Below are 9423 nucleotides of genomic sequence, written 5' to 3' on the forward strand. Positions count from 1 at the left end.
AGCTCATGTTTAATTCCAGTATTTTCTAAAAAATTTGAAAGAATTTGATTGATGAATTCAGTTCCTCGATCGGATCTGATTCTATCAATACCAACTGATTTTTCATTTAATAATCTTTTGAAAAGCTTGATCAGTTGTGCAGCAGTTTGGTCTTTTGTCTTGAGAAAAATAACCCAAGTAAATCTTGAAAAATCATCTACAACCACCAAGGTGTATTTCATTCCCCCTAAGCTCATGATCGGTATTGGACCAAATAAATCCATGTGCAACAGCTCTAAGCATCGGGAGGAGGATTTACGGCCCTTGTTTTTAAAAGAAGATTTTACTTGTTTACCAAACTGACATGCTGGACAAATTTTGTCTTTGATAAAATCCATTTTGGGCAAACCAGTGACAAGATCGTGGTTACTTAGATATGCAATAGATTTGAAATTCAGGTGGTTTAATCTCTTATGCCACAACCAGTTTTGAGAAAATTTTGAAGCAACTAAACACACTGGTGCATAAGGTTGATCATTCCAACTAACTTTGTATATATTTCCACACCGTTCGCCAGTTAGGATGATCTCATTATTTGAGCATTTGACTGAACAAGAATGTTTGTCAAACTGAACTGAGAATCTATTATCGCATAATTGACTGATGCTAATCAGATTATACTTGAGATTCTCAACTAATAAAACATCATTAATGATAAAGTTACCATGGATAAGCTTACCCTTACCCACAATTTTACCTTTGGAATTATCTCCAAAACTCATGTTTGGTCCAGTGTACTTAACCAGTTGAGATAACAAGTTTGACTCTCTTGTCATGTGTCGTGAGCATCCACTATCTAAGTACCATATTGATTCAATGCTTGTACCTGTTACCTGCAATCACACACAAGATAAGATTCTGGTACCCTTTTCTATTTGGGTCCAAAATTGATTAGTCCTTTAGGAATCCAGACTTGGATCAGTCTAACTGACCGTCCAGTTGCTGTATTCCAGATGGTCTTTCCCGATCTGTGTGTGCTTGGTGTATAGTGTGCAGAAGATACAACATGTGATTTGTCCTTTTTCAACTGATTGTTCAGCCAATGTCTTTTCTGAACTGGCTTCCTGTTATAGTAATTGGAGTAGCCATTTGAATAATTTTTGCTAAAGCTTTTTGGTGGCTGACTGCGTGAATCAGTTACCACTTTTGGGCTATAACCAATACCACATCTTTTGCCCTTGTTCATACTTTCAGTTGGCTGTTCAACCAGTTTACTTGGCTCCGGTTGTTCTTGTACCATAACTGATTTGACAAAGTGAATGTATTTCCCTTTATTCATATTTAGTTTTGGTCGAGTATCTTTGGGAGACATTTCATCTTGGTTACTGAACCCTAAACAAGTTTTATCAGTAACTGATTTCTGTATATCAGTCAATGCAACAGATGATTTGTTCCAAGCCTGAATAAGCTCAGTTTGCTTTGATTTCTCAAGCATTAACTTTTGAATCATTAATTGATCCTTGCTTCTTTCAGTATTGAGTTCAGCAATCTCCTTTTTCAGACTCAACATATCAACTGATTCATCAGTTTTAGTCTTATTGTCTATAGGATCAGTTTGCTTTGCTCTAGCCTTTTCAAATGATAAGGCAAGCTTATGATACTCACTAACCATATCATGCAGAGTTGAAATAAGTTCTTCTCTGGTAAAATCAGCTGAGCTAAAGTCAAATACCTGTTGACTGCTGGACTCCTGTTCTGTATCACCAGCCATCAAACATTTCACTTCCTCTTCATTGTCACTAGAACTGCATGAAGTTTCTGGTTCTGACCCCTCGCTGTCAGTTTCTGCCCATTTTGATTTGCTCTCTTCAGCCAAGAGCACTTCATGCTTCTTCCTAGAGAACTTCTTATCATCCTTGGATCTCTTTTTGTGCTCATATGGTTTCTTTCTTCTTTCAGTTGAGCCTTGACTGTCTTTCTTTGGTTTGGTACAGTCAGCAATGAAGTGACCTGGTTTGCCACAGTTGTAGCAAGCGTTTGATTCTTCCTTGGAATTGCTTCTTTGATATTTATTCTGAAAATTTCCTTGATTTTTCCTCATAAATCTTCCGAATTTTTTGATGAACAATGACATGGCATCATTGCTTAGTTGATCAGCAGCTTTTTCAACTGAACCAGTTGGTTCTGTTCTAACAGCAGCTAAGACAGTCGTGGCTGCTGGAGTAGAAGATTCTCCTTCTCGAGTTTGCAGCTCAAACTCGTAAGCTTTCAAATTAGCAAATAGATCACGAAGCTCAACTTTGTTCAGATCCTTGGATTCCGTCATTGCCATGGTCTTCACGTCCCACTTCTTGGGAAGACCTCTGATTACCTTCAATGCAACTTCTATGTTTGTGTACACTTTTCCAAGTGCATTTAATTCATTGATGATGCAGCTGGTTCTTTCATCATATTCATGCATCGTTTCACCAACTCTCATTTTGATATTGTCAAACTTCTTAACAGCAACAGAAAGCTTATTTTCTTTGGTTTGTTCGTTCCCTTCGAAAAGCTGGATCAGCTTCTCCCAAATTTCTTTGGCTGTCTTGCACATTTTGATTTTGCTGAAGGTTACTTTATCCAGCGTCTTGTATAGTATGTCCTTTGCCACATTATCCAAATTGGCTTCTCTTTTATCCTCTATCGTCCATTCTTCTCTGGGTTTTTCTATACGATGAGGTGCCCCATCAGTAATGGCAACAGCTGTGTTGGCTTTCAAAATCTTCATGGGTCCGTCAGTTATAACGTACCACATATCATCATCATGTGCAGCTAAGTGAGCCTGCATTCTTATTTTCCAGTCATCAAAATCCTCTCTGAAAAACATTGAAATCTTGTTAAAAGAATACATACTGAACAGTTTGAGTAAGATATTCTGAGACAAAATACAACTACTCTGATACCACTAGAAAGGATCGGTTAGAAGGATGAAAAGTGTTTAGAAGGGGGGTGTTGAATAAACACTTCACGAATTTTATATTCTCTTCGAAGATTTGGATTCAGTTCGGTTACAAACTGACTCTAGGTATTACGTCGGTCAATGACAATCAGTTCAACTGAAGAAAACAGTTGCGGAATATGAACTGACTGAAAGATAGAATATCTAACTGAAATATAATAACTGAAGTAAAGAACACAAATGTTTCTGGATGTCCGGAGACTTGAATAACTCCAACGTCACCCCTTCTATGATGAATATAGGATATCCACTAAAAGACTTTGATCAAATACAAGACTTGTACTGACCCACTTCAGTTTGGACTTAACACTGCCAAAACTGAAACTCTTAGTTACAAACGCTTTTACAGTCCTTGACTGAACTTAGCACAACAGATATTACAAAGTGCTATTAAGCTCAAATGTATAGCCTGAATGCTACTGATATAACAAGTAAGCGAGAGCTTTCGATATTTGAATGCAAGTAAAGAATTTTGCAGCGTAACAGCAAGCTTCAAAGAGATTGGAATTTCATTGTAGGTTCATTCTCTTCTTCAGCTGCTCTCTTCAACTATTTATAAGCTTCCATTTCAATGGTAACATTAACTGCTGTTTGAATATTATATCTGTTGATATGCCACGTCGTTATTCTTCTGACAACCGTACTCTGTGACCTCTGAAATGCGGCGTCCCACTAATAGTTGCAGACTGTAGTGGTACTATCTGTCGGTTGTTAATGACGTGTTCAGCTGAATTAATCAGCTGCTGGGCAATAAACTGGTGAGGAGAATAACTGAGTTGCATTTCAGTTGCGTAGATCAGTTTACTATATTCAGTTGCTGAGTTCAGTTTACTAGATTCAGTTGGTTCGCATAATCAGTTGGCAATTTGTCAAACGCCGTAATTTTGATTCCAACAGTTTCTGCACTTATTATTGTGATATGCTGGACTTACATTCGAACAAAATCAGCTACAATCTCTAACAGGATTCTATCACCCTTTGCAAAATCATCCAACAAAGGAAAGAGTTTATTCACCCCCCTCTAAACTCCTTATCGATCCCCAACAAGTGATATCAGAGCAGATTTTTCTTGTTCTAAATATTTACAACAGATATGGCACACTTCAGCAAAGTACCAATGTTCTCAAAAGAATATTTCGATGACTGGAATCCAGATGCAATCTCATCTTGCAGCTCAAGACGATGACATGTGGGTTGTCATCACAGATGGTCCATTTAGGATTTTAAAGCCTAACAGTGCTATTGGTGTTAATGAGGGGGAACCTCAGATGATTGAGAAGCACAGAGGAGAATGGACAAGCGAGGACAAAAAGAAAGCTAATCTTGACAATGTTGAGAAGGACATTCTCTACAAAACGCTTGATAAGAACACCTTCAGCAAGATCAAGATGTGTTCTACTACAAAAGAGATTTGGGAAAAACTCATCCAAATCTATGAAGGAAATGAACATATGAAAGAGAATAAGTTGCCTGTAGCAATGCAGAAATTTGAAAATCTCAAAATGAAAGTTGGAGAAACTCTGAATGAGTTTGATGAACGTTTCAGCAGTTTAGTTGATGAGCTCTGGGGAAAGAATATGGCAACAGAGAAATAGCACTCAAAGTTATGAGAGCTTTACCCAGAGAATGAGATGTAAAAACTATGGCTATGAGATTATCTAAAGATCTAAACAAGTTAGAACTACACGACTTGTTTGCAGACTTAAAAGCCTATGAGTTTGGACTGGAAGTGATAAGTGGATAAGAGCCCTCATCAAATCCACCTACTAAGGCTCTTACTGCTACTGCTACTGCTACTGCTGTAGTTGCTCCAAGTGCATCACCTGCTACTTCCATTGAAAGCACATCTGAAAAGACTGCTGAACAGATCAGCAACGATGCAATGTCTTTATTTGTGAAGAAATTTTCCAGATTCATGAAGAAGAATTATCGAGCTTACCAGGGTTCTAACCGAAACTTTAAGAAATATTCACCACCTGGTGACATGGCATGTTTCAACTGTAGAAAAGTCGGGCATTTCATTGCTGATTGCCCTAAGCCAAAGAAGGATGATCAAAAGAAAAAGGAATACAGGAGAAATGACAAGAAATGCAGAAGAGACCGCAAGGCAATGATTGTAGAAGAAAGCAAATCAAAATGGGCGGATTCTAGTTCTGAGTCTTCTGACTCAGAAAGTCGTTCCAGTTATAGCGATTCAAAAGAGATCAAATGTCTAATGGCAGACAATGAATCAACCTCGACATCCGGATAGATATTTGACTTTGACTCTAATGAATTTACACGAACTGATTTGGTTAAAGCACTGCATGACATGGTAGAAGAGTACTCAAGACTTTCTCAATCATTCGAGGAAGTTAAAACTGAAAATCAAAACTTGAGATCAAATCAGTAAGTTTACTTGCTTGCAAGAAAACAGTTGTAGTGATCTAAAAGTTGAGATAAGTAAGTTGAAGACTGAGAATGACAGAGTAAATGCAGATTACCAGACAATGAGGTCTGAGAATCAGAAGCTCTCGGTTCTAGTAAATGCATGGAACAAGTCTTCTGTTTCATTAGAGAAGATGCAAGAATTGCAGAAGCAATCTGGAGACAGGAGTGGTCTCGGATTCAGCAATGGTGAAAGCACTTCTGAAACGAGTACTAAGCTGGAACTGGATACAAGAAAAGGGAAATATATTAATTTTGTTAAATCCAGTGTGGTATATGAACCAATAATACCAACTGTTCGAGTTGAAAGGTTTGTAGATCAGACGAACAGAAGAAAGCATTATGCTCTGGGTTATGTTGAACCTAAGAGAAGAGTCCACCAGAGTTCTGGATCTAGTAGAGGATTCAAATCAGGAGGGCGATCCTCTATCAAGGTTAGAAACAACCAGTACTATAATTCTAGACATGTTCAGAAGAGATACAAGCCAGACAACAAAAACAGAAGGGAAAAACAACATTCTAAGATGCATTCTGTTAGAGATAACAGACCTTCTGTTGCAGATACCTCTGTTGATATCCAAAGTACAAGGTCACCTAGAATTGTACAAATGTGGGTTCCTAGAGGACTGATAAGGCTCAGAATCAAATAGATTGGTACCAGTTACTAAAACTTGTGCTTGCAAGAACAGGAGAGGAAAGCCAAGATCAGCAGCTCCACATGGTATCTGGACAGTGGATGTTCCAGACATATGACTAGACAAATGGTCTACTCTCAGAAATAATGAGTTGTACTGGACCAAAGATAGTTTTTGGGGACAACTCAGAAGGTAAAACCGTGGGTAAGGGTAAGATTATCCATGGTAACATTACTATAAATGACGTGCTCTTGGTTGAAAATCTTTGTTATAATTTAATCAGTATGAGTCAACTATGTGATAATGGTTATTCAGTAGCTTTTCAGAAGCACACATGCGCAGTTAAAGATGCTGATGAGTCTACCGTATTAACGGGAAAAAGAGAAGGCAATACTTACAAAGTATCATGGAACTTAGATCATGTTAATGTTACTACATGTTTAGTTTCCTCCCATAGTGATAAACATTGGCTATGGCACAAGAGATTGAATCACCTGAACTTCAAGTCAATTAATTATCTCAAGAAGCAGAACATACAAATTGGAAAGCAAGTAAGATCTAGCTTCAAGAATAAATGTAGTAAATCAACTTCAAGGTGTTTAGAATTATTGCATATTGATTTATTTGGTCCAATCCCTATCATGAGCTTAGAAGGAATGAATTATACACTTGTTGTTGTTGATAACTTTTCTAGATTTACTTGGGTTATATTTCTTGCTGGAAAAGATCAAGCCAGTAGCCTCCTGATCAAGCTTCTGAAAAATATTCAAAATGAAAAATCAGTTTCTGTCATCAAAATCAGAAGTGATCGGGGTACTGAATTTACTAACAAGATTCTTGAGTTATATTTGGATGAATGGGGAATTCATCATGAATATTCAGCTGCCAGAACGCCTCAACAAAATGGAGTAGCTGAGAGGAGAAACAGAACTCTTAAAGAAGCTGCTAGAACAATTCTTGGAGATGCAGACATCTATCAGCGCTTCTGGGCAGAAGCAATCAATACAGCGTGTTTCACACAAAACAGAACCATGATCAACAAGAGACACAATCAGACCCCATATGAGATATGGAAAGGGAGTAAGCCTAATGTATCTTATTTTCATGTTTTTGGTTGCAAATGTTTTGTGCACAATAATTGTAAAAATCATTTGTCTACATTTGATTCAAAATCAGATACTGGATTATTTCTTGTATATTCAGCAGTAAGCAACGCATTCAGAATTTTCAATAATAGAACTCTTAATGTTGAAGAATCTATTCATGTTGTTTTTGATGAGCAAAGCAGTGCTTCTGGAATTTCTAACGTGGCAAATCTAAGTAATAGATTAGACATGATTCATCTGGAACTAGATAGTGAAGATGATACAGTACCAAATGTCAAAGATGCTCAAAATCTAGAACCAGACATTCCTCTGGTAGAACCAGTTGTTCAGACACAAGACGTACCAAAACTAGAAGTCGACATTCCAGAACCTGCTACTGCTTTAGCTGAGTATGATCCTAATCCATCAAACCAGGAAGAAATTTCTTTAAACCCTTTTGTCTGGAGAAAATCTCACCCTCCATCTTTGGTTATTTGTAATCTAGTAGCTCCATTAAGAACCAGAAGGAAAATGATTAATGAATATATGCAGGATGCTCTTATCTCTCAGGATGAACCAATGAAGATTGAAGAAGCTCTTCTGGATCCCAGTTGGATTAAAGCTATGCAAGAAAAGTTGAATCAATTCAAAAGAAATGAAGTTTGGTTTCTTGTACCTAGACCATCTCATCAATCTGTTATTGGAACCCGGTAGGTATTTAGAAACAAGCTAAATAAAGAAAGTACTGTTGTCAGAAATAAAGCTAGACTTGTGGCTCAAGATTTCAGACAAGAAGAAGGAATAGACTATGATGAGACCTGTGCACCAGTAGCAAGGCTTGAAGCTATCAAAATATTCTTAGCCTTTGCTGCTTTCAAAAACTTAAAAGTTTATCAGATGGACGTAAAAAGTGCATTTCTAAACGGTCTACTGCAAGAAGAGGTCTACGTTGAATAACCTCCAGGTTTTATTGATCATTTCTTATCGCATCATGTATTTAAATTACACAAAGCCCTGTATGGTTTAAAACAGGCACCTCGAGCTTGGTATGACACGCTCTCACAATTTCTTGTCAATCATGATTTTACAATCGGCACAGTAGACAAGACCTTGTTCACTTTAGTTAAGAATAAGCACATTCTGTTAGTATAGATTTATGTTTGTGACATTATCTTTGGGTCAACTAATCCGAAATTGTGGTCAAAGTTTTCTAAATTATTGCAGGAACAATTTGAAATGAGCATGATGGGAGAATCGACATTCTTCTTGGGACTGCAGATCAAACAACTTGATACTGGAATCTTCATAAATCAGGCTAAGTACACTAAGGAACTACTGAAAAAGTTTGGCATGGAAACATGCTCTGCTGCTTCCACTCCAATGAGCTCATCTACTAAACTTGATAAGGATGAAAATGAAATTTCAGTAGAGGTAACTTAGTATCGTGGTCTAATTGGTTCTTTGTTGTACCTTACTGCCAGTAGACCTGATATTATGTTTACTGTTTGTATTTGTGCTAGATTTCAATCTAACCCTAAGCAATCACAATATATTGCTGTTAAACGTATTCTGAAATACTTAAAGGGTACTCAAAATGTCAGCCTATGGTGTCCCAATGATTCTTCTTTCAATCTTATTGGATATTTAGATGCTGACTATGCAGGTTGCAAATTGGATAGAAAAAACACAAATGGTTTTTGTCAATTTCTTGGTGATAGGTTGATCTTCTGGTTCAGTAAAAAGCAGACTTCCATAGCTACGTCTATTGCAGAAGTAGAAAGCCGGAAGCTGCTGCTCTCAAATACTGTGGATGCAACAACTCAAGGACTATGGAGTTCAAGCTTCAGAATCACCTATATTCTGTGACAATACCAATGCTATAGCAATTATGCACAATCCAGTACTTCATTCCAGAACAAAGCACATTGACATCAGACATCATTTTATTAGAGATCATGTGCAGAAAAAGGACATTCGTCTGGAATATGTTTCTACTGATCAACAAGCATCACATATATTTACTAAGCCTTTGCCAGAGAATAAGTTTTCTTATTTTGGCAATGTTCTCGGTTTAATTGATTTGTCTTAATTACTGTTTACTATCTTCTGTTTTCTTTTATGTAGTAAGTAAAAGCAGTAGATAAACAAAAGATATGACAAAATGAAATATTTCATTCATAAAACCAGATGTGTTACATTGCATAAGCTATTACAATTGTTGATATCAGCAGTAATGAAACTCTCAGCAGGAACCTAACTAGAAGCTACTGGAATCACCCCCTTCTCTTTGCGTGGTCAT

This window comes from Primulina tabacum, chromosome 16, assembly GCF_025594145.1.
Source record: "Primulina tabacum isolate GXHZ01 chromosome 16, ASM2559414v2, whole genome shotgun sequence".
Classification (NCBI taxonomy): Eukaryota; Viridiplantae; Streptophyta; class Magnoliopsida; order Lamiales; family Gesneriaceae; genus Primulina; species Primulina tabacum.